This window comes from Bactrocera oleae, chromosome 2 (assembly GCF_042242935.1).
Source record: "Bactrocera oleae isolate idBacOlea1 chromosome 2, idBacOlea1, whole genome shotgun sequence".
NCBI classification, from domain to species: Eukaryota; Metazoa; Arthropoda; class Insecta; order Diptera; family Tephritidae; genus Bactrocera; species Bactrocera oleae.
Genome location: NC_091536.1, coordinates 46,967,141 through 46,977,065, shown reverse-complemented (window position 1 = coordinate 46,977,065; position 9,925 = coordinate 46,967,141). Strand labels below are relative to the sequence as shown.

Here is a 9,925-nt window from a genome sequence, read left to right as displayed (position 1 = left end):
GTATATGATATGACCCTAATATTTCCCCATTTCAGTTTGAAAATGGCCGAAATCTAACAAAAACCACTCCTACTTCCAGAATACAAATCAATCCGTATCAATATGTTAATAGAAATATTTTCGATCTACCGGCTGACTTTATACCTTATATATCGGCCAATATGTATATAATCTTAATTAAATAGAGTGAGAGTAAAATGGATAAAAGCTTGTGTAAACTTGACAAAGCCCCATATCATAATTTTCAAACATCCGGTTGACTTTACTCCTTATATGGTATATTGTTGATAGTATGTTAAGTACCTGTATGAAAATCAGAAGTCATCTGCTTCTGTAAATAATATGTAGTAATACCACAAATATATAATATCGGGTCTACACTACACCTACATATGTATCTCCCATATAAAAGATTTTTAAATTTCCGGTTGGCCTTATACTGTACATATCGGTTAATATGTAAGATATCATAGCAAAATTAACTGAAGGAATAATATCGGATGTACTTTAGTTTAATGCCAAAAATAGGTGAAATTATTTTATACTACATATAAAAATTTCCGATATTCTAAAATACCTTGAACATGAATGGAGTTGGTTGGAGTTGGAGTTTAGTCTTAATCTCATATCCCTTATATAAGGTTGGAAGGTATCTCCCTTCCGCTTTTTTGCTCTTCATTCAATGCTTTATAAAAAGTGTTACAGTGATCGGATTTAATTAAAATATGCGTCGTTTTGTTCGATGATCTGTTTCCATCTAGACGGCAACTTCATAATACCTTCCTCGTAGAAGCCCCCCTCCTTATTTGCGAAGAATTTGGACAGCCTCTTTTCACAAGCCTCTTTTGAGTTCAACTTCACACCACCAAGGGCATTCGCCATGGACAGGAACAGGTGGTAATCACTCGGCGCTACGTCCGGGCTATATGGTGGATGCGATAAAACCTCCCATCCGAGCTCCCGTAGCTTCTGACGAGTCATCAACGAAGTGTGTGGTCTGGCGTTGTTCTGGTGGAACACTACATCCTTCCTGTTGGCCAATTTTGGACGCTTCTGGTCGATCGCCTGCTTCAAGCGGTCCAGTTGTTCGCAGTAGATGGTAGAATTAAGCGTCTGGCCATATGGGAGCAGCTCATAGTGGATGATTCCCTTCCAATCCCACCAAACACACAGCAAAACCTTCCTGGCCGTCAATCCCGGCTTGGCCACTGTTTGGGACGATTCACCGGCCTTCGACCACGACCGTTTTCGCTTGATATTGTCGTATGTGATCCATTTTTCGTCGCCAGTCACCATCCGCTTCAAGAATGGGACGAGTTCGTTCCGTTTCAACAGCATATCGCAGGCGTTGATTCGGTCCAGAAGGTTTTTTTGCGTCAAATTATGCGGCACCCAAACATCAAACTTTTTTTTGTATCCAGCTTTCTGCAGATGGTTTAAAATGGTTTGGTGACTAACTCCCATCTCCGATGTCGGGCGATGTCACGAGATGCCATATGCCGGTCTAACTCGATGTATTCCGTGATTTGATCGGTATTTGTCATCACAGGTCTTCCGCCGGCTGGCTTAGCCATGGGTCGTTTTCACCGGCTCTGAATCGTCGAAACCAATCCTCCGCATTTCGAAGTGATCGAGTACCATCCCCCAAAACACCATTAATCTCACGGAACGTTTCTCTAGCGGATTTGCCTTTAACGAAGGAAAACTTTTAAATAGCTCGAATTTCGGCGTTAGTGAACTCCATGTTTACACGTCTATAACTTTTGAACGCAATATACAAACTAATCATGCATAGCGTTGTTTTGTAGGTTATGTCAAGACCTTTCAAATTATATATAGTGTTGCCAGATTTGAGCTCTGTAGCGCTTTGTACATAGCCGCGAAATTCAAAAGATACCTTCCAACCTTATATTATCAATTGCGATCTTCTGGATGACGTTTCGCACATCGTCTCAATATGTTAAATTTAGCCTATCTTTTTATACTCTCGCAACCTGTTGCTACAGAGTATAATAGTTTTGTTAACCTAACGGTTGTTTGTATCACCTAAAACTAATCGAGTTAGATATAGGGTTATATACTTGTATATATAAATGATCAGGATGAAGAGACGAGTTGAAATCCGGGTGACTGTCTGTCCGTCCGTGCAAGCTCTAACTTGAGTAAAAATTGAGATATCTTCATGAAATTTGGTAGACATCTTCTTGGTACCGTTAGACGGTTGGTGTTGAAGATGGGCGTAATCGGACCACTGCTACTGCCCACAAAACGCCATTAATCAAAAACAAATAAATTGCCATAACTTAGCTCCGCAATAAGATACAAGACTGTTATTTGGTACACAATTTTTTTTAAGTGGGCATGGTCACGCCCCTTATAGGTTTAATGTGCATATCTCCTAAACCGCTAATGCTATAATAACCAACTTCAATGGAAGCAAAAGTTTTTAGAACTTCTACCCACAGTGTGAAAATAGTTGAAATCGGGTGTTACTGTACTGTTAAAAACTACTAAAAGCGCGATAAATCAAGCTCTAAACACGTCAGAGACATTAAATTTTATCTCTGGGATGGTATGAGATGACTTTATAGGAACCGCGTTGAAAATTAATCAGTGGGCGTGGCACCGCCCACTTATAGGTGAAAACCCATATCTTGGGATCTGCTTAACCGATTTTAACCAAATTCGGTGCATTTCTATGTTATAGTCCGAAAATAGGCGAAATCGGACTACAACCACGCCTATTTCCCATATAACACCATTTTCAATTCCATCTGATGCTTTCGCTTTCTATTGTACTATACATATCAAGCAACAATGATTATATCGGGGTAAAACTTTGCGTGAATAATACGTTTAAACCTTGTGACCATAAATTGTCTAAATCGAACCAAAACTGTTCAAGCCCCTAGGTAATAAATATGATGACCCCAGTGCCTATAGTTGACCTTCTACTGAAAATATCAATCAATCCACAAAGAAATCTCAAACGAGTATACCATTTGACTTTGCGAGAGTATAAAATGTTCGGTTACATCCGAACTTAGCGCTTGCTTACTTGTTAAGAAATACTTTTAATAATAACTAACACTGTAAGTTTGTGGGGGATGTTATTATAATTGAAAGCGGAATGAAGATGAAATACATATTAAATTTAAATTATTGATAGCTACATATATACACACATGTACATCGAAAATAGTTCTTATTATCATCATTAAAAATATACAAAGATTAATCTCGCTAGGCAACGAAGTGTAAAATATTTTTTGCCAATCTGTCTTTAGCAAATAGAAAGAAATTGGATGATTTTCTCACGCGAGAACATGCCACATAAAGTTGCCCGTTGGAAAAGGGTACACTAACTCAAATCCAAGGGTACACTAACCAAACAAACAACGTTTGGGCTTTAGAGTTATTCATCGCCATTGCGAATGTCAATCTAATTGAAAATTGAGTGCGTTTACATAAATTCAATTGACACATCTGTATAAATCATAGGGATTCGTGGCAGCAGATGATTGTGCAGAAATATTTACAATTATCTAACAATTGTTTTGGGAAAGTTCATGTTCACTGTCAGTAGTACTCTTTCGACAGTATCATACTTGTGTTGATTAAATCAGATGCACTTCGATTTGGTGAACCCATACCGAAATGACAGATCGGTAAATTCGCATTAACAATGCATTGATCAATATCAATTAGTGCTTCATTGTACATTGCGTCACTGAATGACACGTTAGATCGTTGCATCTTGCATGATGTCGATACAATATATAATATCATCAGTCATCGATTTACAACCTTTGTGATTATTCCACACCATTTGTGATCGGGCCGGGAAGTATGACGTCGATACTATAGCAAATAGTATATGAATTATACACATATACATACTGTCTTACGGACTGACTTCTTCTAGCAAGCTCAGCTTTTACTTTTCGCATATATTGATATATTAATGCTCTGGTGACATTAACCAACAACAGTCGCAGATAAAAGAACTCAGTCTGCTCTGGATTGACTGCATATACACGACCCAATTTAGTGAAGTGAAACTTTTAATCAGAATTCGGAAAAGGTTGCGTTAAACGTTTAACGCGCAGTAGTTAGGGTGTATGACGCATCCACGAAAGAACGAAAGAGAGAGATAGCTACGCAGCAAGTGTTTACGGCTTAGTGAGTGAAGCATCACATACATACAGGGTGGCTCACGGATCGTGCTACAAAAACAAACCCTAATAACTGTTTTTTTAATCAATGCATTAAATTTGTTTCTTTTGTATAGCAAATTTTATTTTATTTTATATAATTAAATATTATTAAAAATTGTGAACCGTAAATGACCTCCACGCTTAGCCACGCATATCCGACAACTAATTAGGAAATTATTCATTACAGCCTAAAGGACTGAAGTCGGGATTGCCTCAATTATCAATTTAATTGATTGCTTAAATTCAGTCAGATTTTTGGATTTTGTTTTGTACACCTCTTGCTTGACATAACCTCATAAAAAAAGCCTGGTGCAGTCTGGTCAGGTGATCTTGGGGGCCAGCGAAAAGTGGAGTTTCTTGATATAAATTTGTTGTCAAATTTTTGTTGGAGCTCCGCAATAAGCGGTCTAGCTATGTGTGCAGTTGCTCCATCTTGCTGGAACCAAACGCTATTGAAAGGAATACGTCTTCGGCGCAGTTTTAGGTAAAAAAGACTCAATCAACATTTTTAAATAACGGTGCCCATTGACAGTTATTGTTACACCGTTTTCTTCAAAGAAGTGTGGCCCGACAACACACCTTGATTAAAACTGCAAATCACACTTTTCTGGGTGAAATTCCGTCTCGTGGGCTATTTCTGGATTTGATTCACTTCATATACGGCAATTTTGTTAATTTGTGTTTCCGGTTAGATCAAAATGGGCATCATCAGACATGAACAGGCATTTTATCAAGTTATTGTCTCCTTCGGCCATTTCAATCATTTTTTCACAAAATTCCAAGGCGAATAGGCAAATCTAGAGGGTTTAGCCGGCTTGTTATTTGAACCATTTACGGGAGCAGATTTAAGTAATAATGACCGTCTGCTAACCCCAAGTTGCGCCGATAAATTGCGAGTCGAAACTCCTGGGTTTACCCAAATTGAAATTGAATTACTCTTCCATCTTCTCGGGAGAGTGCCGCCAGATATTTTCGATGAAAAGTTCACAATAGGTATTGGGGTCGATATATTCCGTACTTGGAGGCTTGAACAGTTTTGTTTCGATTTAGATAATTTTTGGTTATAAGCTGGCACACTTCAAAATCAGTATCGTGCAAAGTTTTATCCCGATATATTCATTGGTGCTTAATTTGTATATTTTGTGAAAGAATCGGATGGAATTTAAAATTGTGTAATATTGGAAGAAGCGTGGTTGAAGTCCGATATCGCGCGAGTTATGTGTACACTATCATCCCAACCAGACACCACACAACAAAATATTGTAAATTGGACAAAATAAAAGATTAAAGAAAAATAAGTAAACAATACAAAAAATAAGATAACAAGTAGAGATAAAGAACATAATGCAAATGCATAAAAACATGTTTTTGTCCTTATGTTTGATGGTAATTATAACCCAGACATTATCGGGTAAACCACACAATCATGTTTGTTTGCATTCAATAGAAAATAAGATTACATTTAACAAATATTGTATTTCATAAGAAAATAGAAACACAAAGAAATAGATTAAGAAAATTGTAATCACTTTAGTAGTTATATGAGCAGAACATAATTTGAAAAAAAAAACAGAATAAAATATAATGTCATCAGAAATAACATCGTCGGCATTTTTATTTTTCATCCGCTCGAACAACCAAAACTGGCGCAGTCGGTAAAAACAAACTGCAAAGTTAAACGATACTAAAAACTGAAATTTTTTAAGTTTCGTAAGCTTTAGCAACGGGAAGCAAATCCTAAGATTAGCTCCCATTTTAAAGATCTCTTATATATTTTATATCGGTCGGCACAGATAGCCAAGTTTAAGAAACTTAAATTTCTACACAAGTTATCTGGAATGTCGGAGAGCGACTCCGAGGATTACAATTTGTGAAGGCGAAGAATAGCTTCATTCCGCCCATCAACATTACCAGGAAAAGTGGGATTAAAGATTAATGCCCCACACGCAGAAGACGCAGAGAGAGCGAAGTGCGCCATACAAAGCAACAACAACAAGTTCAGTTGTATCAAAAGAGGATACATCAGCAATGAATCCAGGCGAGCAGCAACCACTTCAGATGACAGGATCGCAAATTTTGAAGGAAGCTTCAAGAATCATGGACTTTGACGGCAGAGATTTATCATCGTTCATCAGGGAAGTTGACATGATCCTTCCTTTATTCAACCCCAACCCATCAATGCTGGAATTCGTAACGCAACGACACGTCAAAACAAAAATTAAATGTGAAGCAGCAAGTGTCATCCGGCCTTTGGGACCTGCACCAACATGGCAGCAAATGAGAGAAGAATTCATAAAGAATTTTGGAATAAAGGAGTCGTACCACACCCTTTACAATCATACGATTGTACTACGAAACTATAACGTCAAATACATCTTCAACATAACATTGATGATAGCAATTGTAATAATTAGTAATGCAGCCAAACTGGAAGTACATCAAATACATACCGACAATGGATACGCAGAAATTATCATCAACACTAAACAGATTGTTACATCATCTGACCTTGTAATTCACATAATTGACCCTCGTGAAATTCTTTACATACTAAATAATATAACAAAAATCTCACAAACATATTCACATCTACATTACTACACCCTATCTAAAGAAATTGAAATCTTGAGAGGTAAAATCAAAACATTAATCCCAAGAAAAGAAGTTAGTAGAAAAAAGAGAGGTTTAATTAACGGTATAGGTTCTGTACATAAATTTCTATTTGGAACGATGGATGATGGAGATAGAATAGATATTGAAAATCACCTTAAGAAAGTAGATGAAAATTTACATAATTCAATTACAGCTCTCAACCACCAAATAAAAATTAATAATTTCTTTTCGAACACGTTCACAAAATTAAAACAAATTATTGAAGACGAAAGAAAGAATTCTTTAATGTATCAAGAGAGAACAGACAAAATATTGATTCTTCATGAACAAACAATAAAGATAAACATTCTCAAAGACGCAGTAAACCAGATTCAGGAAAACATAATTTCAGCAAAAAGTGGTATTTTTCACCCAAGCATTTTAACAAATGAAGAAATTTATAATTACAACATAGACCTCAACAAACTTCAATATATAAAATTATGCGCCTTGGAATATAAAGAAAATTTGTTAGTGTTCGTGTTCAAAATCCCAAAAGAATTTCAATCGGTACAATTAAAAACTATTATTCATATACCAAATACAGCAGGCAAAGAAATAACAGCAGAAATTGAAAATGTTTTTGAATACAAAAATGTCACTTATAAATTCGAAGAAGCTAAAACACTCAATGAACTACAAATTTCTAAACATTGCATCTACTTATTAAATTGTGAACTTATCTAAAAAAGCATTACAGAAATTTTTAAAATTGATGAAGAACCTATTTTAATAAAAAATGCAAATGGTATAGAACTAAACCAGAGCTACGAAAACAGAAAAATTAAGTTGAAAAACACTACATTGATTCATTATAATAACTGCACAATTAAGATCCTATACCAAACATTCTTAAACACTAAAATATCATTCAATCAAAGATTTTATTATCCAAACTATGACAATTTCACTAACAAAATTACAATTAACGACCTTGTATTTAAAAACGAAGAAAATTTAAAAGAAATTAATGAATTAAAATATCACAAAAATATCTCACATATTGGAGTATCAATTTTAAGTTGTATTTTGAATATAATAATAATTTTAATATCTTGTAAAATTTAAAAAAAAAACAATACTATTCAAACTCAGGAGAGTTTTCAATTAAGGGAGGGAGGAGTTATGTGTACACTATCATCCCAACCAGACACCACACAACAAAATATTGTAAATTGGACAAAATAAAAGATTAAAGAAAAATAAGTAAACAATACAAAAAATAAGATAACAAGTAGAGATAAAGGACATAATGCAAATGCATACAAACATGTTTTGGTCCTTGTTTGATGGTAATGATAACCCAGACATTATCGGGTAAACCACACAATCATGTTTGTTTGCATTCAATAGAAAATAAGATTACATTTAACAAATATTGTATTTCATAAGAAAATAAAAAAACAAAGAAATAGATTAAGAAAATTGTAATCACTTTAGTAGTTATATAAGCAGAACATAATTTGAAAAAGAAACAGAATAAAATATAATGTCACAGAAGTAACATCGTCGGCATTTTTATTTTTCGTCCGCTCGAACAACCAAAACTCGCGCGGCATAAGAATGTCAGAATATTGCCACCTACCGATAGATATGGGTTTCGACCTAAATTTAGGCGGTGCCTATTTATGACCACGGCACCTACAAAGCCCTTTTTTACCATCTCGGATGTCACATTTCATGTCGCTGGAGTAATTATTTATAGATGTATCGTGCTTTTAGTAGTTTTTAACAGTACCGCTATATAAGGAGTACATACACCACAGATGCCCCTTGCAATCTCTTGTGTCAAAGACAAAAGTTTAAATACACCAATAAGATTTCCTTTTTTATTGAAAAAAACTATTTTAACAAAAATGTAAGTAGGATGTGTTTATAGTAAATTATTAACTTACATTGAAATTATAAAAAAAAAGCCTTAAATGTACACGGGACAAAAGTTTAAATACATTACATAGAGTTTCATATTGTGACTAAATTAAACTAAAATAAATTACATAAAATATATATAGTATTTTGTTGCTCCACCTCGTGCTTCAATAACTGCTTTTAGACGGCGTGGCATAGATAGAACCAAATTTTCTGTTTCCGATGGCACAATTTTCGACCATCCCTTTTTCAGAGCTTCTTTCAACGATTTTTTGCTAGTTGAAGACGCATTATCAATTTTCCGTGCCAATAGCTCCCAAATATGCTCTCGGGTTCAAGTCGAGTGATTGTGGCGGACTATAGAGTTGACGAGGCTATTCCTTCACCAAACCCGCGGCATGCTTAAGTTCATTGTCTTGTTGGAATATTCAAGAGCTTCCGAGGCTTAAGAAATCCACCGAAGACTGCATATGTTGTTCCAAAATACTTTTGTAAACATATTTGTTCATTATACCATCGATAAACGTTAAATGTCCTACGCCAGCTGCTCCAATCGCTTCCCAAAACCATGACGCTACCTCCACCATGCTTAACGGTTGCTATTAAATTTTGGGTTTGATATGCTATTCCTGTTTTACGCCAAATTTTTGTACGAGCATCACTTCCCAACACGTTGAACTTGGATTCGCCAGTAAACAGGACTCTTCTCCAAAAAGATTCATCCATATCCTTGTATTTTTTTGCAAATTCAAGACAAAGTTGGTTATTTTTCTCAGATATGAGAGGATTTTTTCTTGGAACTCTGCTATGATAGCTATTTTCCCGTAAGTCTTTTGCTGCAGTTTTTGGGTGTACAGTTTTACCAGAAGCTGCAGCGATGCTATCGGCTATCTTTGGAGCACTTATATTGGGATTTTTTGTCACTTCTTTGATGAATAAACTTACATCTCGCCGAGTAAGCTTTGTTGGACGCTTAGCCTATTTCCACGGATTTGCGTTTTATACATTCGAATAACATTTTGCACACTTGCACAAGAAAGATTAAGGATTTTCCCTATATCTCGGTAAGATTTTCCATCTTGAAAATGTTTAATTATTAAATATTTAGCGCCACTCTCTATTTGTTTTCTTTTACCCATTTTTTTTTTGTTATACGTCCACTGTTAGAGAAGAAATCACTTCTAATA

The 9,925-nt window shown here is 35.4% G+C and overlaps 1 pseudogene; it reads left to right on the top strand.

Annotated features, from left to right (window-relative positions):
* The first annotated feature begins 6,795 nt into the window (after positions 1-6,795).
* LOC138858989 (uncharacterized) lies at positions 6,796-8,355 on the top strand (annotated as a pseudogene).
* Positions 8,356-9,925: the final 1,570 nt, after the last annotated feature.